The 24,513-nt window shown below is 34.0% G+C and overlaps 1 protein-coding gene and 1 long non-coding RNA gene across 5 annotated transcripts in view; both read left to right on the top strand.

Annotated features, from left to right (window-relative positions):
• Positions 1-24,513, top strand: part of LOC111044788 (myocardin-related transcription factor A) — a 178,984-nt gene that overhangs the window by 77,614 nt on the left and 76,857 nt on the right. The window contains exon 1 of one of the 4 annotated variants that reach the window (XM_039429760.1): positions 23,425-23,952. The exons of the other annotated variants lie outside the window; for them this stretch is intronic. The gene's annotated coding sequence lies outside the window, so the exon portion shown is untranslated. Of the gene's footprint in view, positions 1-23,424; positions 23,953-24,513 lie in introns of those variants that run through there. 4 annotated transcript variants of the gene reach the window in all.
• LOC120351702 lies at positions 4,219-5,443 on the top strand. The gene is made up of 2 exons (XR_005571481.1): positions 4,219-4,576; positions 5,043-5,443. It is a non-coding gene; the product is annotated as an uncharacterized LOC120351702 (long non-coding RNA).

The raw sequence follows: 24,513 nt of genomic DNA, 5'->3' as shown, positions 1-24,513 counted from the left end.
TGTAGTTCTGTTCCTCATCAAGAGTCCTTTTCCATGAAAAAAGGAGTTGATTCATCAAAATGTGTGACGTGGATGGGATTTATGGATAATAATAATAATAATAATAATAATAATAATAATAATAATAATATCGTGTGACCTGGCTGGCTCAGGTCTGGTGTCAGAGTTTTCAGGTCGCAACTGATCAATTTCAGGGCCTCTGACATGACCTAAAGACTGCTTTTTAGGCAGCCGGGACCGACGACTTAACGTGTCTATCCGAAACACGGGATTGGCCCGAGAAAAATATCTTGCCCGGTGTGGGATTCGAACCCAGTCTTATGAACATATCACAGTGCTCTGTGATTTATGGATGGCACTAGACTAAAGTTACTATATTTGCTTGTCACCACCTATGTCTAGTCCATGAGACTAGAATCAACTGTTCATACACAGTTAACAATCTATTGCAGATATCATGATTTAATGATTAGATAACAAATTAATTAAAATGATTGGGTGGGTCAAATGACCAACAGGCACAGCCCAAAACGTTTCCTCCAATCCTCCCCTAAACTGGCAGATATGGGATGAGGACACTAGGTTTGAACAGTTTCCATTGACCTTGCGGCTCTTGGGAAACTGTTCGCTTGGACGTGCGATCGCCACCCGAGCGAGACCTGGAATCTGCGATGGCGGGTGGCGAACCACAGCCAAAATAGACACATGTTTAGTTTGATTGAAGAGGGCACCAACCAAATCTCGCTATTTGGTTCAGCTGTTGGCCATAAATCACGGCGGGGAAATTGTAATCAGTCATGTTGGCAATGACATATACATCAGTAGTTCCGCCATTGCCGGCTGCTTTTTGGCAGTCGGAACTTTCAAATTAGGCCGTGATTATTAAAAAGAGGCAAAACTGCCCGCTGTCCGACAAATGAATGTTAACTGTCAAAGAAAAAGTGCAGCTCAAAGAGACAGAAAACGCTATTTTGTGTGTGTTTTTATTTTGTAATTTCTGGGCCATCGCTAAATTAGGAATCAACACGACAGAAGTACTTTTTGAAGCTGCCAGCAGACAGCAGACCAGTGTCGCCTCTGACCACTATGTATTTCCTCATATTTTACTCTATATTTTTGTCTTCTTTCACTTTCACTGTTGGAAGCTGTGTTCTAGGTGTAGACTGTCCCCCCATCCTCCCACCAAGCAGGTGCTGCCCTCTATGCTCTGACTGCTCGTCACGTTCATTAACGTTTGGTATCATTCAAATTTCAAGTTTCCAGCGACACCTATTTCATGCAACAGGGGATGGTAGCTTCCTTTAAATATCTATCATGGAGTATTCTTCCTCATTAATTTTCAAAAAAGTATTCAGGAATTTCTCACAATGATTGTTTTTTTTTGTGGTAGGCCTAAGCTAGATAAACTGCTGTGTTAGCTCTCTAAGCTAACCGAACACTAAGATCTATGAGACATTAATTGAACTTGACCAAATTTTCATGTTTTAGTTAATGAAGCAAAATACCTCTCAGTTGTTTGATAGTCAATTTGTGTATTGTTCATTTGTTTTATTACACCGGTGTATTTGTAGGGTTATTTCTGATCATAAAATATCCAAGAAGACAATGATGGAACACGAATGCTTCACATGAAAACTTGTACTGACAAATCATTTAAGTAATCAAATTCTATGACAATTCAATTATATCTATTTTATCTGTTTGAGTAGACTACTATTGTATGTTTCATTATCAGTTGACGATTTCATCAGTTATCTTTCGAGAACTGAATATCACCAAGACTGAAGTACTTACTATTACTATTACTATTTTATTACTATTTCATGTAATAACTACACAGAATATCTATCACGCAAATACACTATGATGGTTATTTCTTTGCATATTTTATTTGTTTGAGTAGATTGCAATTGCAAGAACACTATTTCGTGTATTAAGAATTCCAAAGTATCGCTCAAATCCACTGATTGATGCAGACCTATTCCCGTATTTCATTTGTTTGAGTAGTCTGGTATTGTCCAGTTGATTAACAGTTGAAGAGTATCAGCTCTCCAGCTGAATTGAACACCACCAATTCCATAATGTCCATTCGTCATTATATTGTTTAAAAGTAACCACAAATTCAAACAACACCTTTTCTATGACATAACACATAATATCGCCAAAATCCACAAAGTTTGATGCCTACTTTTATGTACTTTTCATTTGTTTGAGAAGCCCAGCTCATTCCAAGTGATTGTGAAATCATGTCATATTATAAAATACCGTAACTATTATAACAATAAGACAGCAAGAATGCAACAAAATAATCATTAGTTTACATTAAGCCAGAAAAAAAACATAATATAATACAACTATTGAACTCCACCAAGCCAAGACAGAAGAACACTATCCATCGGAACCAGATCCATCATGATTGATGTACAATTGTTCGATTAGATCGTTATTGTCCAAGGGGTTAGTACTGTAGTTGCAAATTACCTGAACTCTACCAAGACTGAAGAACACTATTTTGTGGATTAACGACACCAAAGTATCGCTCAACTCCACTATGATTGATGAACACTAATTTGCACATCACAATTCGTTCGATTAGACCGCAATTGTCAAAGTGGCTAGTACTGTAATAAAAAATGTTTTTTTTTTTAGTATTGTAATTGTAAATTACTTGAACACCACCAAGCACCAAGGCTGAAGAAGGCTAATTCGTGTATCAACAATAACAAAGTATCGCCCAAATCGACTATGATTGATGCGGACTTATTCCCATATTTCATTTGTTTGAGTAGTCTGGTATTGTCCAGGTGATTAGCGGTGGTTGTGGTAAAGGGAGGGGTGGTCTGGCGACCCTCCAGCCCCCCGTCACTGACCATTGAGCAGCAGCAATGCTCGCTTCTTTTCAGGAACTCTTATCCTTGATACGCTTGTCGATTGTCTCTTTAAAGTCTTAATTTAGCACTATTCGCCGTTGGAAATGGCGGTGGCGGTTAATGTAGTGTAAGCCGGCGACAATTAAATTGTGGGTCGCGCGGGCAGTTAGGAGTTAGGAGGCGAAATTAAACGCTTTATCGCCCTTTGAAGACCATTGCGCGCTGGTGTCCTAGCCAAACTTTATAAATAATCGGCTCAGGTGCCGAATTTTACAAACCTGTTTTTTCCGAGCTGACAATAATTGTCGATGGCCGGGCGTCATTGGGATTGCGTAGGTGTGCCAGATCCATCTTCACCACTAGTGAGTCAGATATTGATTGAGGGTATTCAGTTATTCATTGATAGATTGTCACCGACAGTTTTAAAATAAAAATACATTGATGAACTATTTATGTTTAATATGTTTTGGGTAGTGCATGTTTTCATATTTCATTTTTGTAATGGTTGTGATTCAATCAAATGATAATAATGATTCTTATGAACAAATAAATAGAAATGTTTTAAATCAATACCGTAATAAGCGGTGAAAATATTGAAAATTATTATACATTGGAATAAGGGTGGATACAGTGGAGCGGAGAATGTAATTTTTAGATTGAGAGGGTTGTATGTAATGCATGTTGTATACAAAATTGTGGAGTTGTATGATTTGACCCACTTATTTGCATGCATTACATTCAACAATCAACACTCAAGTATGAAGCTACATTCGCTTTGTTTCCACCCTATGGAGTTGAAGGGATCCAACTCAGTCTATAATCACGAATTTTCTCAACGACTGTTCGATAATTGAGCAATCCATTCAACTCATCCTGAAACCTTCTCTGCTAGACACTCACTTGATAGATTTCTAAAAATGGCCAAAGCTAGTAAAAGTTATTTTCAAGACACTCACTTGATAGATTTCTAAAAATGGCCAAAGCTAGTAAAAGTAAAGTAAATTCCTATGGCTTTTGTTGGTGGGGAATCCCTTGCGGAAAGGTCCCACCGTCTAAATATATAATTTTTGCCGTCAATGGGCCTTAAGACTGTCACACTTCAGCCGGGACCGACAGTTTAACGTGCTGAGACGTTTTCTAACATGATTACTTTTAGCATTATTTTTTTCACTATATATCTAGAAACTTGCAAACGCTGGCTTGTTCAATTGATTCTGTGCTTTCTTTCTCTTTGCTCTGTCCTTATCAGTGCCATGGAGTCTTTCTATTCCTTTCTCTCTACTCTCCTTGTCTTTCAGATTTGCTTTCTTTCCGTTTTGCTTACGTCATTTCTACTTTTTGTTGAATCCTTTCTCGTTTGGTCTGAACACTTTTGCTCGAGCATTTCTTGGAGAAGGATCGTTTAATTAATCCTTGTATTTTGTCCTTTTATTTAGCTTCTGCTAAAATTTGGTTCTGCTAAAGATGTAGTCGCTCAGAGCAAAGATTTTCTAACATCACAAGTTGTGATATCTATTTTTATTTTTATTTCTTTTATTTTTAAATTTTCCATGTAGATGATTTTTTTGTGAATTGATTTAAAGCAAAGTAATCATGGTGGAAAATTCAGTCACCGTAATTTAATTCCAGTTGTTAAGTATCTGAATTTCTTTTTAAGTTTTTTTCTGGAAATGTACATTTTATCACATCCGAAATCCGCTGTACAGGTAATGATTTATTTCTTTAAATTACTTTATGAGTTGTTTTCTTGTTTGAAATTTTCATGTCTGCAAATTGAATTTAATTCTATCCTAGCATTCTTAAAATTATTTTTCAGATCATTTAACCTTATCCAATGTTTGAAACATTTTCACATAAAATTCAAGCTTTAAGTTGTCTCAAAAGTTTTTTAAATAAAATAGAAATTATTGATATGTATTCCTGTTCTGGCTAGTCTATTACCTATAATATAATAAAGTCTGATTCATGTTGACATGTTCCTTTAAAAGTAATAAAATAAAATATTTTGGAAGCTTCACTTCAACTAATTTGAATTCTTTGTCTATGAATTATATTTTTGTTTCTCTTGACAAATTTATTAAGGTATCATGTTCCAAAAAGTTCCGATTCTGTATTTTTGAACTCATCTTTTTTATAATAGTAGTTAAAAGTTTCTTTTCTTTTATTCTACAGCGGTCATTGCATCTCATTGCATCTAATTGAATATCATTGAATCTGGTCGAATCTCGTTGAATCTTAAGGTATCTAGTTGAATTTGGAATCACAATCTTTGATATGGCCATGGAAAATTGTCAACAAATCCGTTTGAAAATAACTACTGAAAAAGGAACCAATTCATCACAAGTGTAGAATACTTCAAGAGCTTCATGTGTTTTTTTGCAAGATAAGTGAATGTCGGTTATAAAAAAAAGAATAGGAGGCCTCCAACTGATAAAAAGGTATTTACGAATAGAATATACATCAACATCTTATCAGAATCCAGCATAGTAGTAATTGTAAAACCTAATTTTCTTGTATTTTGAATTATTCTTTTCTCTTACGTTTGTATATTAAATTTACATCATGATTACTAATTTTATAGTTAATTCTTAAGTATACCTAACCTATCCGGCGGTGACAAATAGATAATTCAGAGAGATCAAATGGTTAGTCATCATATCCTTCTATTATAAACGCTGCTAAATTGATGTGTTTGAGGATTAAGTTGACAGAGTATTGAAGTTGATTTTATTCTATTATTTGTACTATTAATTTCAATATTCTGTTGATTGTTCTTCTTACTCATCCATAATCACATCTTTTCTTTTGCAATTATATGCCCCAAAGCGTTTCAGTTCCCATCCGATAACACGGGAGATTAAAAATATGACCAAGAAATCTAACTATTAATTTAAATTTCAAATTAATGTAAAACAACTACTCGCTATCCAATTTGGAGATTGCTGCTTCGTTTGAATCGTGAATATTTCAAATCCAATAGCATTTTGAAATTCAAAGTTTCACTACAAAGCTATAATTCATATTGCTGAGAAATGCATGTACATTGTTTGAATCAAATCATGTTAAAAATGTGAAACAATTTAAAATGTTCAGTGGAATGTTTCGGCGAATGTGTCTTTCTATGGCTTGTTCTCAACCAAACCAGAGTTCAGACACTCTGACAAATTCTCTAGTTCAGTTGTATTATTGAGTGACAAACTCTCTAGTTCAGTTTTATTATTAGGTGACAAACTCTCTAGTTCATTTCTATTGTTGAGATAATACAACAACATTTCTATACTCTCGTTTCTGAGTTAGTTTGCTTCATTCGGTTGAGTTTATTGGACAAGATAACAAATGATCAGCTTGCATTATTGGACGTGAAGGAGGTGAGCTTGCAGTGCCAGAATCACTGACGTCCGAAAAGCTCAATATTGGTGAATAACGATTGTCAACATTCAAGGCTCGCTTCGAGAATAGTATCAATTGAATATTTGCTACGCGTGATTGCTCGGCTGCAGCATTTAGAGCAGAGCTGTAATGAGGACCTCCATACGTCAAACAGGTGGAAATCTCTCGCTTCCAATGTCATTGTTTTAAGGTACCTGAACAGTAGTAACAATTATTGTAAAAGTGAATAAAAATCTGTACAAACGTGCATATAATCCCCCTCTTACGTCTATATTGTAATGGTTATTGAAAAGGAAATCTCATAATTCCAGTCAGAAATCATGAATCATTGAAAAAAGAATGTGATAGCTATCGTACTGGGAGTGAATAATATTGTGTAATTATTAGCATTTGAAGAAATGCATTCTCCATTTAATTCCATCTGTAATATTGTGTAAGTTTTTCTGTTTAAAATTAAAAATGTTCCTTATATTTTTGTGTCACATTATTTTCACTCTCATGAATGTGAAATGGAAATTAGTGCTCTGGTATAAAATTTTGATTTATTCCATTTTCTACTCAATAGACTATAATATACTCGTTATTCAATTATTTTAGTTTATATGATTTTTTCTTAAAATTCCATTATTTACTTCAGAAAATTACATTTTATCATTCCCATAGTTTTTTCCTCTCCAAATGTTCTAGTCATCCAGAGAAACAAAATTATTCCGATGTCATTGTGTTTGAGGTACGGGCTCACTTGATTTCAAAGTAGTTCTTCAATAACTCCAATAAAATTTTCAAATCTTATTTGAATCATATATGATCTTATTTTAACCAATGTTAAACCATGTTATATGATTTAGAATATACTCGTTTTTCAGTTAAATTTCACATAATCATTCATCATACAAAGCTTTGAGTTTTTGTCTGTGCTTAATCTGAAATAACTGTTTGATATAAGATCTTTCAATCTGATCTTGACTTTAGTCAGATATTGGTTCATCGCACTTGAAAATCTTTTTTCCTCCATTCTCCACTATCCATAATATTTCTAAGCATTCTCTCTCTGCTAACAGCCTTATTTTTCATCTATTTCCATCTATTTTTGCAATCCCATTTCCTGTTGGCATACGAATGAAATAAATTGATATTCGCCGGTGGAGGGGTGCTCGGGATTCCTTTGAGATGACGTTAAATCTAGTTTTGGAAGTGTTTTGAAGCATGTTTCTGGCTTTGAAACACTCCTAACCTATATTCGGACGTAAAGAAAATGTGCCTTGTTGCGTCATAATTTTGTCTTGTGTATTGAACCACCCGCCTGCCACAGTCCTTTCTCTCTCTCTCTCTCACGCAATCTCCCACTCACTCTTTCATTCACTATCTCTCACCCTCTCACCACCTCTCTTCTGCTTTCTCTCTCTCTACTCTGGCCAGCAGATGGTCAGTTTCTACATTTTGTTATGTTTTCGGAAACGAATTTCTGCAATCCCCTCTCCTTTGAAATGCATACACTGGCTGGATAATTTTGGGAATGGAGCCAAAATTCCTCAGCAGAACCTATCGGCAAATGCAAGTTCGTTTTTGGTAGCTTCTTAATCCACCCTACTATTGATGCAATACTACAGTAAACTCAAGTGGAACGGTTCTTTCTGCAGTCCTTTTGTAAACGAGTTGAAATATGTTTGTTATCGAACTTAAATCTTTCTGTGTGTACAGTATTATTGTGAACACACTATTAAATCGAGTTGTGATTGAAATTTCTTCTGTATTTTTCTTTTTCTTCTTCTGTATTTTTCTTCTTCTGACTCAAGTAGCCATAGAAAAATCCACTTACAATGTACTTGAGACATAATCGATTGTGAACATAGTACACTGTAGTAGCCCTTATGAACAACATAATACATCTTCAATTATTTAGTACTCATGTTACTAGATTCATAAAGTGTAAAATAGAACAATCAGGTGTTTCTGCTCTAATTTTTTGATGTGCGCTCTCGCTCTGTAAGACAGAGGAAGAGTGACTGGTTATGTCAGACGCGACTTGTAGACAAGTTAATTTTTTATACAATGGCAAGTTGTAAAAAAGCAAACGAAACTTGGCGCCTTTGCATTATTTCAGTTTAAAAATATCCACTTCTTTGCCATACAGAGACAGCTGTTGGACTTTTAAACTATTCCGAAGCTATGTACAACGGGAGGTCGTCATGGACAAATACACCACTCAATTTTTCCCAATTTATTTTTGAAGTGTAAATCGAATGTAGATAGAATTGATGGTGGTACTTTTCAAAAATGATAATGGGAGGCCTAACCTCCGATTTTATCAGAAAATTAAGAAATTCATTCTGCTTTATGCATTTTTCTGAAGTTGGTATTCGTCAATCTTATTATGGCTCTTCAGTCTTAATGTGAGAGAAGAATGTTTTTCATTCCAATACTCAATTAAAAAAATTAATTCAAAGGTAATCAATGGCATTGCTTATAGTTTGACAAGGGAACTAGATAAGTGAATTTTCCATCGTCGTTTATTAAAAAAGTCAGTCATGTTTCTGTTGCATTCGCCAATGTAATTTATGATTTCTTGTTTCCTGATAAACAATATGAACTATTATTTTTATGCAGTAGTTTCAAAGTTTGAAGTTTTAATTTCCGATTAACAGATTCTTGAATAATTATTTTCCGTCCTCAAGATCAAATTTTTTCTTGTTTTTGCCAATAATGATTTTTTTATTGTTATTGTTGTTTATTGTAATTTGGCAAGTTGACAGGGTTTTGTCGATCAATGAGGAAGTCTGATTTTAAACCTCTCCAGTAGTAGTCCACAGATCTTTGTAGAATTTATTTCGGAAGTATTGCATGAATCACAAGTTGTGAATATTTCACAAGTCTACAACTTTTGAGAATTTTGAAAATACATACGATAATCTTTCGTAAATTTTTCAATATTGCTATATTCCATTGACCAAATACATTACACTAGTAGATACAATTTCATATTTATTACCTTTATCATTGGACGATTGTGCCTCCAATCGTCCAATGATAAAGTTGGTTAAATGTATGGTGATTTATCATAATATAAAACAGTATATAATCTACTTTTGAGTCAATTCATAATACAGTCAAGCTTGAGCAATCCTTCGCTCTTCTTTTGAAATCGCAATACTACAAATATTACATAATGAGTTAATAGTCCTATTAGTAATTTATTGATTAATTCATGCAGAAAGAAATAAAATAGTTATCATTGGTGTTATATATTTTGATATTATAACTTTAGTGCATGTCAATAAAAGGTGAACACACTGTCAATTTGTTGAAAATTCTTCCAATCAAATGTAAATTATGTACGTTTAGTTTATCTGGAAGTTCGACGAAAGGTATCGTTATTATGAAGCAAGACAATTCGATGCAAGCATGTAGGAAGAAAAGGTAAAGCAAAGGAAGACATCAACTGAGAAGATCATCAAACTGTTATAGTAAAGGATCTCACTATTCTCTTCCCTTGGCCTAGTTCACTCTACATATATGATCCAAAGTCGTACCTATATACATGATTGGCATCAGCCAAAATGTGACCGTGAGTATGCGTGCGTGAGTGTCGGCTCAACTATTCGACGTTTGAAATACGTTGGGATTGTAGATTGCATTGTGCTCGTATAATTAGCGGCTTGTGCAGTGTTCAGTGCAGGCTTGTAAATAGTGGCAGACAATAATGGAATGAGATTAATTAAGAAATGGGATGTGGGAGAATGCTATAGAAACAGAATTAAAAATTAGTTCGCTCTGTTTTCTCGTCAGACTACTGGCCCGGAAATGTTGTTGACGTTCCCTAGAGATTTCTTGATCTCTTTTACATTTTCCCGCTTTTACCGATATTATATGGTATGTTTTATTTGTATTGCATTGTGTTTCGTGGTATTTTCATTTCCACGAAGATTTGTTGTTGGAAATGATGCTCAGATGAACCCTAGGCTTGTGGTTGGGGAAATTATTGATGTGAGATTATGAATGATGATTCTTGGTGGGTTCCATACGACCGTAAAGTGATTTGTAACTGTCAGTTATAGTCATTCATAACACTATTAGTGAAACAGACCTCATGCATCCATCGTTCCAAGAGAAGACATCATTCCCCTTAATGACTTACAAAATTGATATTACTTAAGTTACATTTTTTGATTCATGTATTTAATTAATCGCATGTTTCATAACTAATGTAGAAATCCACCAAAAGGACTAAAGAGAAGTATGGAGAATAATTCAATATATATATATATATCACTTTTTCATTGTGATTGGCTTTGTCTCTCTATAACTTTATTTAAAAATCTTCAACAATAGTATGATACATGGAGCTTTCTCCTATCGTTCTTCATCCATTTATATTATTCATATTGTCATAAGTACTAGTTCAATTTATCCAACATGTATTTCACTGCGATGAAATATTGTGTGAGAGCTCCTGTAGATTAATAATCATCTAGTTTCTAGTACAAGAATAGTCTACTCTCAGAAGATAGGGTAACTCGAAACAATTACGGCAGAAAAATATTTCAAAGAAATTCCGGCCATGGTTGTCTTGTTTCATGATGAAAAAGAACAATTAACATCGTCGCCACAGAGGAGATGACAAATACGAAAAAGAAATTCTAAAAAAAAGAAGGATAAACAGAATAAATTCACGTTTGTCTGTGTATTTCGAGTTCCGTTTTATGTAGCAGTAGATACAAGAAGTGACTGCTTGAGTTGATGGAGTGCTGAAAAGGGCTTCATCACAGACAATGTGATAAATGATAGTTGTGTTCTTGCTGCCTTGTATGTGGAATTGTATAAGGGATCTATGTTTAGTATAAAGTCATTAATCAAGTAAACACTGCTCCTCTAACAATAATAAAATCAACTTTCAGTTTGGTTTTATTCAGAAAATAATTGAAAATTTATATATTTTCTGTTTTTAGTGTGAAAAAACCATCATGAATCAGTTACTATTTATTTTATTAAGTCGATTGAATGAAAGCTAGCAACTGCTAATAATTCTAAGTCATTTTCAAGCAAATGCTAGGATTCCTGTCAGCTGTATAATTTTATCAGAATAGCTAGAACTAATGACTAGCTGCTAATCACTAGATTCTAGTTTTCATTCAATCGACCCATTGATTTTTGTCTCTCAATTCTCTTGAAGCATTCCACTCAATGCTTTAATTCTCAATCTAAAACACTCAAAACAAGATTACACTCAATTCTACAATTCTCAATCTGAGACTCCGAGTATCCAGAATCTAAAACACTCAAAGAATATTAGACTCATGAAAACTTAAATTTTGTTGGTCGTCTATTCCAATAATATTATAATGTCGCCTGTTTTCATGAGTATCTTTAATGTTTTTTTTTTTTTTATTTTTCAGGTGAGAAACTTGACAGTCAACAATGTTTCTGTGGTGAGTCGACTCCACATAGATCCTAGGTACTTGACCTTGGCCCAGTTCTCTAAATCTTTGAAATTAGTATTAAGTCCAGGTTGAAGTGGATGTTCTACTGGCCAAGAATTATAAATAACGTGCAATAGGTCTAATAGGCTCGGTCCAAACGCGAACGCGCTAACTTTCTCGTCATTTTGCTTTTGTTGACAAACTTTATATTTTTATTTCCTCACCTCTGCGCAATGTACGAAGGTTGTTCGATATAAATAGTTGCTCACATTCTCCAAACAATTTATACAAACGACTTTCTGCTCCATTCATTCAATAAATATTGCAAGTGATTCAGGTCGTCTATTTCTTATGTAAGGACTATTCTATAGTATTACGGCTATTTTATTTATAAATTAATGTATGTTTCTTCTATTTATACAATCACAAACCATACAATGAGAGTACAAGCTTCCAAAGGTAGATTCTCACATAGCAGTATCAGTGAACGTGTCCGGTACTGTAAAAATTTAATTCCTATGAGTTGTAATGGGACTGTTTCCACTCAGCCCGGCCGAGCGAGTGTGAACAGTCCCTTTAGAACTTATGGGAATAATATTCTCACTGTACGAGACACGTTATCAATGATACAGATGTGTGCGAATCTGCCTTTAAACAAAAACTTTTTCATCAGTTATTCTCATAATGTTATCCTTGGAGTTAAGGTTATGTTGAACGAATAGAATTTAATGACACTGCTTAACTCAAACGAGTAGTTTCAAACACTTCTCTTAAACAAAGTTTATCTCGAAAACAATTCGAGGCAAATCCCATGGAATTCACCAATCACGTCGTATCTTGACTAACTATAGCTTTAGAGAAATAACGGTACCTTTATTTTGTCCTATGGACATCTTTTTAGAAACTGTTTTAGTAAAATTTACCAATATAGGGAGAACTTACTGTTCCCTCCGAAGAAGGAAGGAGTAGTGTAGGCAACTTATACACACGTAGTATTTCTCATTTTCTACTCTATCGACGTTTTCAATACAAGAAAATTTCTTTAGTGATACTTCATTATCCCATTCACCCAAGCATTAATGTTAGCGACATTAGCTGCGATCATTTTGGACTATATCTGGAGTAAATCTGGAGTATGAGTGGAATGATTATTCACTAGCACATACCTGAAATATTGAAAAAACAGGTATGAATGAAAAACTAATGCCAACGAACATCATCTCACTCACATGTCTTTCACTTTATCGTTTACTGTGACTATTAGTCAGTTTTTCACCGAAAATCCAATTTGGACGGAGTTTGGAAACAAACCTGACTATTTTTACACGATGGGATGAAGGGTGAGGGGTGAGGGGTATGTCAATTAGGTAGGCTACGTATTTCGGACAGTCAACAGACAGCGAATCGTCCTCTTTACTTCAAACGGCAAACCTGACAAGCGTGCAACTTGGTGTTGTAAAAAGCAATCCAAATCACCAGTCAAAACTCTCCTTCTCCTGCTTCTCTTCTTCTTCTTTTTCTTTCTCCTCCTTGTAATCTTCTTCCCAGTTTTCTCATTTCTCATCTCTCCTCTCTTCTTTTTCTCAACTTCTCCTTCTCTTTTCATATTTTCTTCTTTTCTTCGTCTTATTTTTTTTCTCTCGAATGTCTTCTATCTTAATCTTTTTCTTCTTCTCCTTCTCGTCTCTCTTCTCATTTTTCCCCTTCTTTATGTTCCTCATTATTATTCTTTTTCCTTATTTCTCCATTCGTATTCTTTTCCTTCTTCTTCAAAATCAAGTATCAAATAAACATAGAATTAGAAAAAATATCAATGTCTTCTTCCAAGTCTTCTACTTGTTTTATTTCCTCTATTTCCTTCTTTCTTTTCTCTCTCATATCTTCTTTCTTATCATTTTTCTTTATACCTTCTTCCTCTTCTTCTGTTTCTTCTTTTCCTTAGTTTCATTTTCTCTTATCTCTCCTCTCTTCTCCTTCTCTCTCATATTTTTCCTGTTCGTCTTATTCTCTCTCAACCTTACTGCCTTCTTCATCTTTCTCTTCTTATCCTTCATCTTCTTTCCCTTCTTCTTCGTTCACTCCCCTATTTTTGGCACTGTCAGAGAAAGCATGTCCTATTTTCACAGGCAATCACTGTTAGCTAAGTCAATTTCGGCTGACATGTTTTTTCCAGATCAACACTATGATAACCTATCAGTCATTGGTGCGTCTAATGCTAGGGAACGATGTATGGTCATTAGTGGGTAGAAAAGGAAGTAGACTACATCCATCTAGTGATGACACAACTGGACTACTCTCAGTATGTGAAGAATATTATAGTACACACTTATAGTTCTTTGTACTTTACCTTCTTCTACTGTAGTAATTATTCTAGTGCTTACAATATGATGATACTGTATGTTGCGAATACTATTATTATTTATTGGTGGGGGTAAATCTTATACATTGAACGACTTTTATACAACTAATGCCAGTCAGTATATCCTTGATATTAAGGTCCATAAAATTATGCACCATCTAGGTTTAACGCTGCTCTATGTTCATTAGAAGAATTGGTTGGGTTTAAACGAACAGCTGATCAATCCCCGTTTATACGCAGATGGTGTATATGGGTAAATTTGTATACGGTTTGCACTGAAGAAAAAAGTGTAGCTGCGATAGAACATTTTTATCTTGAAAAAAAAACGTTCTAATGGTTAGATAATGAAAAATGAAGCTTGAATATTACGGATTGAATGAAAAATTCAATTATATTTAAACTAATCAAATTATTGATTTCTATGTTTTAAAACCTTCATGCGTATTCAACTGAAATTAGATCTTCATCACAAAATATTGTCACTTGCAAAGGAATTACCTTGGGGCGCAATCAATCATTGTTATTGGTTCACCGCAAAGATTTGCAAATAAATCATGAGAAAAACTATGATCACCTATTACGAAATGCACACCGCGAGTGACCATCTGGTTATGACTGAAGCAGACAGAATCACCTGGAGGCAATCCGAACGCATAATTGCATGCAGCCAAATATCCGAATTAATAACATGATTGCGGCGCCTTTTCAGTCAAAATTCGATCGCTGCTCTCATTGGTCGAACAAATTATCAAGGTCCAGTAGAGTCGTGAGCTGGTAACAATCATAATTATTGCAATATACCGTTTGAATATTTTTATGGGCCGATGCATGGAGTGGAAGGTCCCATTCATTGCACTGAACACTGTTCAAAATCTCTCCCGGTCATCATAAATCACAGAATTCTATCCTAAATGGCAAATCAATGTTGGTGATTGGAGTTCGCGATAGCTGAATCCTTGATAGATTCTAGATATCGTGAATGAACTGAATAGATAACTTGATGCTAAAACGATATCTATGTCTTTTTTTCATAAGAGAGAGTGGGACGAGTTTGTTTGTACAATAGCTAAAATTTGTGATACTAATTTCAAGAAACTTGAAATATTTGAATTTAAACGATTATTAAATCAGATAGCTTCCCAAATTTTTAATACTACATATTATGACAAAATGAGAAAAATATATATTTTTTCAGTTCAATTCAACAATAGGCAATTATACCGTGGGTACAATGAAATTGATACGGTGCCAGTTTTGTGTTCGAGCTAGTTTTAGTAACAACACTTTTTCCAGGTATTACGAATTTTTCCAAACTAATTGATTGCATTGTTGCAGGGGATTCGAATAAATTGATTATGTTTATTTATTAGTAAAGTCTCAATGAGACATTGCCCTTCTAGGCTCAAGAAAACACAGACGACAACATTTCTTTTAGACTAATAATGCTATATGCTACAAAATAAAATAATTTACAAATTTTGCTCATGAGGAAACAAGTAATGCAAATCATAGTTATAACATCCTGAAAATAATACAAAAAATTTGGAAAATAATGTATTTAATTCTTTTCAAATCAAACATGTGCACTAATGACAAAATATGAAGGGATAGAGTATATTATACAGTTAACAACACCTCACATAATATTCAATCTGAAATAGTTGAATGCTAGGCCCACTGTTTAAGTAAACGCACTTGATTCAGATAATTAAGTAAATAAGTTGACTGAGACAAAAGAAGAGAAGTGTATGAGAAGAAAACAAAGCTCCAATTGCAGACAGGAAAGTCATTTAAAAAGGAAAAGGAAGTTGTTAAGCCCGGCTAGGAAGTAGACGCAACGGATTAAGTACTCGCGCTAACTAATTGAGTCAGGCAGGTTGAAACCAAAACGAAGAAAAACACCATAAAGGACAAGAAGAGGCCAAAAAAGGAGGAGGAGGACAGGATTGGAGACAAATCGATGGACACAAATAGTTCTCTCAACAAGGCACGTGTTCTTATGACACCTAAAACTGGAAGGAATTTGTTTTTAGAACTAAATTATTCTATACTATAGGAAATCGGTTTTGTAAATCAAAAATTTTAGAAATGTATTTCAGCATTCTTGAATTTGATCATTTATTCAATCGTTTTTTATTGATTTGATTGAGACTTGCCTTCCATATGAAATCAAAATCATTTCAAGAGAAGATTGAGATAGAGATTAGAATTGTGTTTAGTTATTGTACTTGAATTTTTGTAAAGATTGTTATAACTTTTGAAATGTCAACCACTACTGATAAACTTGACTTTTTCTCCATGACTTATTCATAAAAAACATGTATAGGAAATGCCAGAATAATTGATTGAGGAACGGAATACTAGAAAAATACATATGAATACATTACACCTATTTGAATACATTTTTCTTCCACTATCATTACTAATCGAAATCAACCGACCTCTCACCCTGTAGGTGCTGCCATATAGTGTCTGAATTCGGAAACTGTTGATGTCCTATCAGGAACGAGCGGGTGGAATCTAGAGGCGTGGCTCGAATCCTTCACGCCTTGTGATTGGTCCGCCGTTTTCAAGCATACAAATGCTACAGTAGGATTTTACTAACAGTGTGCACACGACGATTCTCTTATGATATAACATTTGAGCAACATTTGTTGTATTCCTTAAAATATTCCAAACTCTCTCCAGTATCATAATTTATTATGACATCATTGGAGTGAATGTTCATGATAATTCAAATATCAATCATTAAACATATGAAATATGTTTGTTTGATATGCCATTTTATTGTCTTTTTTCTTTAGGGCTACTTCAATGTAAATGAAAATATAAATCTGAGTAACCTTTTAAATTAATGTCCCAAACATGTTGTGACAAAATAATTTAAAAGGGTACTGAGATTTATATTTTTATTCATCAATTAAACATTATTTTATAGTAAATGGTGGGCATTTTTAATTCCAAGGCTACCAAACTATATTGATTTAGTCAAATTGTTTTTTACGAACATCCTAGTATATGATATAGCATTCCAGTTTACAAATACTGCAAGTAAGAAAACAAATCAGTTCATCCATTAGTTTCTGAGGCCTAATGTAACTTTAATGTTGAGTATTAACAAAAAACTCAAAAATCAGTTCAGGTTTCCTTTTAAATTTATGCATTAGAGATCTTGCATCTTTTACCAAAGAATGTTGCTAATGTGTTCGTTGTTCGGTAATGTGTATTTGAGAATGATCAATTATTTCAGTTGCCTAGGGAAAGGTTATGTTTTCATTCAGAAATCCAATTAAATGTATTAAAATTCTGGTAGCCAGCCAGGTAGGTCAGTTCGTTCAAATTAAGTTTAGAAGTCAAAAAGTGTTTCAAGAGATTGGATCTTGTCGGTGTAATATATCTATTGCTTACATTCACATCTTGATTACCACCTACTTTGTAATACTTTCTTATTAAACTTTTATTTCTTAATTTTTGGAATATATTGCTATCAGATTTATGTGACTTTGAATTATATAGAACAATAATTATATTAATGAGAATAGTGATTATCTAGTCTATTTGACCTTTGGATAATATTTATGTTTTGATTAAGATATCAAGATGCAGAAACAGGATCACACATAAAAAAGTGTTATGACGGTCAATGTCATAGCTCTAAGCAGATGCAAATGCTGCTTGTACTTATAAAAAGTATTTCAGTAGAATAGTTGTTTACAATGTTTGCGGCTATCTGATATGACAGAAACAAGCGTTTTATATCTGCTCATTTGATAGAGAGCAGACTTGAGTGTTAATCACGCAGAATAGAGCTAATAAAAGTCATATTATCAAGTAAAATCTTTGAAATTGAACAGCCGTAGTGTTACAAGTACAATATCACACAACCAAGAATTACTTTGTGGATCACCTATAAAACAAACATTCAAGTATTATCAATAACGAAGTATTTATGTCTGTAGATGCTGTTTCTCTTTTCATAAGAGAATTTATAAAATAAATTATGTAGTTTAATCAAGCAAATTAATGAATTGGTTGCCTAAATAATATTATGTATAGTTTATTTATCCATTTTGCAATATGAAAGTTACAAACTTTTAATTAGTTTTTTTTTACATTAATCAATCATTTTGAAATGAAAATGAAGTCACTAAAATATAAATAAATTTCTAATTCTTATTCAAAATGTGGATTTTATGTCATAATATACACCTCTGTAATAAAGCATTTCGGAACCAAAGGAAAGTTTTTGATTGGTACATTTCTGTCAGACAAACATTGAAGACAATAAATTTATATAATAAACGTTGATAGATAAATACATTATGTAAATAATAAAAGAATTAATACAGTGAAATATCCCTCTTCATGAATTCCTGCATATTTAACGAATATAAGCTATAAGCTGCTAAATTTCATCATATTGTCTTTGCTGAGAATTATAATGAGTTGGAATGATGAGTGATTTTGATGTAACAAATCAATTAATTCTATCAAGTTTCAACTACTGTACATGTAATATCCTTTAATAATTCTATATCCTATATTCATTTCGATATCCCACATTCAATTATGTTGTAATTCTATTCCAATATTAGATTGAATTGCTAGTTCCTGGTCTCGAGATTCAAGATTCATGATTATTTATGATGTAATGAATATTGTTCGTGACAATGGGTCGACTGGCGTCAATCTCAGTGGCTTCAAAATTGCCGAAAGCCTAGTGTTTGTCACTTGCTAGCGCGGTGCGGGCCAACAACTGCACCAGTCCGCTGATTTTAACCGCTTTATTTACTGCCTCCTCTACGAACGGTGACATCATTAATGACGTCATGCATTACCGATTTTCTCGCGCCCACGCGCGACCAGTCGCGTTCGTGGGCGACTTGAGTTACCCCCATTTCACCCTGCTTTCCCCAGATATCTGTTTGTTCTGATCAACCTCAACCACTTCCCCTCCCCACCACCGACACTACTTCTTCAATCAAACATCGAACCTGGAGTGAAAAAGTTGAAAACTAAATTTATCTACAAAGTTTGCCGGTATATTTCACTGGTGTTTATTTGTCGGGCAAATGTGGAGCGTGACTAAATAAATGTTAGCATTTAAATAACGTGCTAGTCAAGGTTAATCTTGGTGTACCTTTCTTTTTGCAGAATTCACACTCAATTACTGTGTGTGATCTTGATTCTATTCGTGTTCTACGATCTTGTATTGGGGCTATTATTTTTGGCATTGATGTTTGGGGGTTGTGTTGTTATGATGTAGGTTTGAAGCTTCAAGCATACGCATACTCAAGTTCAAACAAGCATACTCAAAGTCCTAATTCAATTTCTCCTGCTGTTCTTCACCTACAACCTAACTACAACTCGTTTTATATAGGCTTATATGATGTTACGTATAGAGTAATGTACTGAGTTGCACTTATTAGGTTGAGAGCTAGCAACTAGCACTATTCACTGAGAATATAGGGTTGAGAACTAGGGCTATAAAAACATACCTGTAAAAGAAGTCAAGTTAAAATTTTTCTTCAAATGCTTTATTATCCAGGAAGAGATGCCAGAAAAATCAACGTCTTCATCCAGATTTCAGTGACTTGATTCTGTTATTCATAATATTATTGTATGTCAATGAATGTGCTGAGAAATTGTATGAGACTTGAAAGAAGTTAGTAACTGTGATAGTTCTTGAGCTATTTGACAAAATAGCATGGTTTCAATCATCTATTATTTTACTTCTATTCTTCTACTTTTGAATTCAGTTAACCTACAACCTGAAACAAATAAATGAACCAGAGTTTCAGAAGTGCTTTATTGATTAATCGGAATATCTATAATTCATAATATTACTATTCAGTATAGAAATATAGAATATTTAGTTGTTGATCATAACTTTCAATTTATAAGCTTGTTGTTGAAAAACTCAGTCAGCTATTAAATGTGGCACATTGTCTAGATTTGAATTGTGCAATAATTTAATTCTTGGTAGTTGGGAAAAGAATGTGATAGTAGGCCTGTTTTATAGCAATGTGTGGGACGCGATTTACGTTCAAACGTATCCGGCTGAATTTGTTAAGCCTATTGGCGAGCAGGTTTTTGTCATCTAATCAATTGAAAGCAAAAGTGGGCGCCATAGGCTGGCTGTTCGACACATTTGTAATGCTATAGACCTGCTGATACTCTGTTTAGTGAGTGGGCTGGAGGAAACAAACAACAATTGTATGTGCAGTTGTTGGAATTTATTGAAACACGTCAACAGTCGGGTTGTCATGTAGAGGTGCAATTGTAGAGGGGATGCTGTTACACCCTCTTAGATTAGGGGGATAATAGAGTACTCCATTGCAACTGTGTCGGTAATTTCAGGTGATTCAGTTGCCTCGTTGCAGAGTACGAAATGGGAAGCTGGGGAAACATTCGTTGTGAACTGTACTAATTTTAGTTGGGAGTTGTATATTACTGTCATAAATTTTGGAACCAAGTCCTGAGATACAGGAAAATACGTTCGTTAATGTACATGGAATTTACGGTTTCATCACCTGAAATATATTTTACTGAATTTGTCTTATTATTTTATTTAAAAATAATAAAAGCTTTTCCTTCTAATCTAATCAACAACTTTCATTCTTCATTCTCTATTAATTGTTACATCGCTTACTTTTGAACACTTCTCAATTTTTTTTAATTATTGATGATGTAGCCTACCCTCAATAGAACAGGGAGGAATACAATACTACAATTTTCACTTTTAGTTCAAGATCTTTGTAAAATCATCGTTACACCTGAAAGTTGCTGTGCTTTTGGAAGATGCTATGAATGAGAAACTGAGAAATTAATTTCGAAAAACCACTTCCTAAAAATGTCTTAATAAAGTACTCGTAACTCCCCAAGGCCCGTATGCAGATGCTTAGTTTAATCGGAGTATGCCAGCTGTTCGTTCAAACCGCGTGTGAAACACATTATGATCAATACAACCATCTACTAGTAAATGTGGTTTAGCCTTAAACCATAGATTAAATAAATAATCTATCTTTCTATGTAATAAAAGAGAGTAGGGTTGTGTTTGTTCGCTTCAAAACATGTTAACTTGTGGATTGCATACCGGAAAAACGGTAATGATTTAGATCTCCAAATTTTGCACATAGATTATGATATCTAAAAATATCAAAATCGTGCACCTCGAAGCCCAAATTTTCTTTCTATATCAATTTTAAAGCTCAATTTTCTTTCTAGATTTTTTCAGAATTAATGTTTAAATTATTCCATTCAAGGGACATGAAATTTTATACAGAAAAGCTTACATTGTTGTAAAATGTGATTGTTTATAAGTAAGGAAGTTATAACGTTAGTACAGGGCTTCATATTTTGAACGCAGCAGTGGTCTAGGGGTAGAGTACTTGGTCACGGCGCGAGTGTTCCTCGGTTCGAATCCCGATTCTTCCGTATTTTTTTGTACTTGATTTTTTGCCTCGAAGCGTATTACAGTATTTATAAATTATTTTTTGAAGGAAGTTGTTTTCATTAAGATTGATCATAGATTTCATCAATTAATTATTCTATGTAAAATTTTGCAACCAGTACAAATGAAATGGACATGGGTTTCATGCTGTGTCATTGGAATTCATAAGAAATGCATGAATAGATAGATCATAATAAAATTAGTACCGTAATAATTGATATTCTTCAGTTATAATGTCGGCCTACTATTAGACACAAATTAGGAGTGAAACGAATTTGTAGGTATTCTGTTTGGAATTGGGGAAGCAAAAGGCTGCCTGATTCAAATGAGGAGGATCTAATCGATACTAAAATTGATGTATTGAAGAAAAATCAATATGATACTATGAGTATTATGTTTTCTTCAGTTACCGTATCTATACTAATAATAATGGAAAAAGAACTGGCTTATAAACGTACGGAATAGGAAAATTATGTTTGACGCATCATCACGTCTGAACTACTTGAAATTTTGCATATAGATTCTTAAGTAACCGAGGATTGTTATAGGCCTATTTTCAATTCTTGAAGATTTCATTACATCAAGTTTTCAATTTGTCATGCTTCCAGTTGTTGTATAGAAACAGCTGAACATTTCTTTAAAAGGGAGATTAGATGAAAGGTATGATTGAGATCCTATTCGAATAAAAATAACTGATTTTCTGTCCCATCAAAATTTTTGTCAGCCATCTTGGAACCGCCATTTTAAATTCAACTTCATTTTTTTAATTGGAAGGTAGTCATATAATACATGATTTCGATACAGAATTTCAAGAGAAAATGAATGGTGAAAACCGCACATCGATTTCTCAAACCGTTCAAAAGTTATTCTCATTCAAAGATACTGATAAATCATCCATCTATACTATAATAATGGAAAGAATTGGCTTATACACGTAACGGGATAGGAAAATTATGTTTGACGCATCATCACGTCTGAACTATTGGACTGAATGACTTGAAATTTTGCATAAAGATTCTTTATTAACCGAGGATGGTTATAGGCCTATTTTCAATTTTCCAATATTTTATTACGTCAAGTTCTCAGTTTGTAAAGTTTTAAAATAGACCCTTGTGGAGCACGGGTTACCTGCTAGTGGTTAATATGGTTAACAGTATGGTACTTACTGTATGGTTAAACGTAGATTGTGCATATGGCTCTAAGACTTGCTTGTACTGTGTATAATATAGTTTATCGAGTTATATGAAACAAAAAATAGTTATGGACAATAGTTTTTGAAAAAGTAAAAAAGATTCATAATTGATTTATGATGAAAAGAATTTTGGGCATATTGTAACTTCCCAAAAGTAGAACAGCTGTATCTTTACCTTCCTGATAATCCTTCTAATCAATGCTGTATGTTTCATGAGCTTACAGCAATGAGATGATAATAAGGGCCTGGATACAAAAGACAAGAAGCGTCAAAAGGATACCTGATTTTTTAGTGAAATAGGGAGATATAAACAACAAATAAAGATCATTCAATTAAATGAATAAACTGTAGTACTCTATTCCATAATTGAATTAGTTGCCTAACCTGTAACCTGTATATTAGTTGCCTAACCTGTATATTCCATAAATTTATAATTCATAAAATTTCAATAAACATATCCATCAATTAAATCTCAATTGACTCGTATCATTTGAAAAAAAAAAACAGTTGACTGAATTGAATAACAAGTACGAGCATTCCTGTGAGTACGCCTCCACAAGATTGTGTGTGTGTGTGTGTGTGTGTGTGTGTGTGTGTGTGTGTGTGTGTGTGTGTGTGTGTGTGTATTTACAAGGTACAGGTGATGCTGTCGGGGGGGGGGGAGATTTAAAAAAGGGGGGTCATAGGACGGGCACATGGGGGGCTACAGTAAACAGCAACGTCCTTCAACACAGCGGCGGCAACAGAGCAACTGAGTTGGTCGCGTATTTCTCTCAGTTGTTGAGTTCAAGTCGCAGATCTGTGCTGTGTGTCTGTTCGGCAATACAACTGGTTGGTGTTGGTGTTGATGTTGATGCACTCGTGTGTCCTTCCGCGCACCAGTGTTGCAATCTGGTTTCACTCTGCGCCACCTGTCAATTGAAATGACGCCTGTGGTTCGTGATTGGCGTTTATCGTGATGACGTCACTCGGAAAACCTGACACACGTGTGTGAAGACACGCGGGGCTCACTCACGTCGTGTTCCCGTGATCGTGAACCTAGTGAAACTTAATTATAACGTATGAGAAAGTGTTGTACCAGTTGAAAACATGTGTGTTGTCTCATAACCTACAACATTTGTTTGTATTATACTTTTAGTAACAATCTTTACTCTAGTGAGATGATTCTAACAACAATTTCAAGTAGTTTTTGAACTAGTGTTACCTTTCATACAAGTTACCGGATTATGTGTTGTCAGTTTTTGCTGTTGTCATCGTATTTGCATGCACAGGTATGTCGTTATGTAATTCTATTTGATTCTCATTGTTGGCAACCACCTGTTGGGCCTAGGATTATTATTTCGGGACGTTTGCTTGGTATAGAGATCTGTTGAACGTTGTATTGAGGTAGAATTTAAAAAAATCAAGAAGTTTCCCAAAGTATTCACACTATAGTGTCATTTATTTACCAAATGAAGTTCATGAACCAAGCCCTAACGTATCAATTTTATCAACTCTTCTAAGGTAAAAAGTACATAAAACTCCGAAATACACGAAATGAACGAACAATTATGCTCATTTGACCGTTTATGTCGTAAATCTTGATATAGTGTTACTTTATCGTATTGTTTTAAGGTGCCTCAAAACTCAATAACTCATTATTACCATTATTCGTTTATAAAACAATCTGCTTCAATGATTTTGGTTGAAAACTTATTGAATCTTCATAAGACATAGAAAACTATGAAATTCATCAATAAATATAGTTCTATTATAAAATGCTGTCTATCATTTTCAGCAATGTTTTCCAGTCATTGATTATAGAGATTATTTTTATGAGTGATATCAGAAAG

This window comes from Nilaparvata lugens, chromosome 5 (genome assembly GCF_014356525.2).
Source record: "Nilaparvata lugens isolate BPH chromosome 5, ASM1435652v1, whole genome shotgun sequence".
Lineage (NCBI taxonomy): Eukaryota > Metazoa > Arthropoda > Insecta > Hemiptera > Delphacidae > Nilaparvata > Nilaparvata lugens.
The sequence above is the reverse complement of the archived record's forward strand: the minus strand, read 5'-3'. Positions and strand labels throughout refer to the sequence as shown.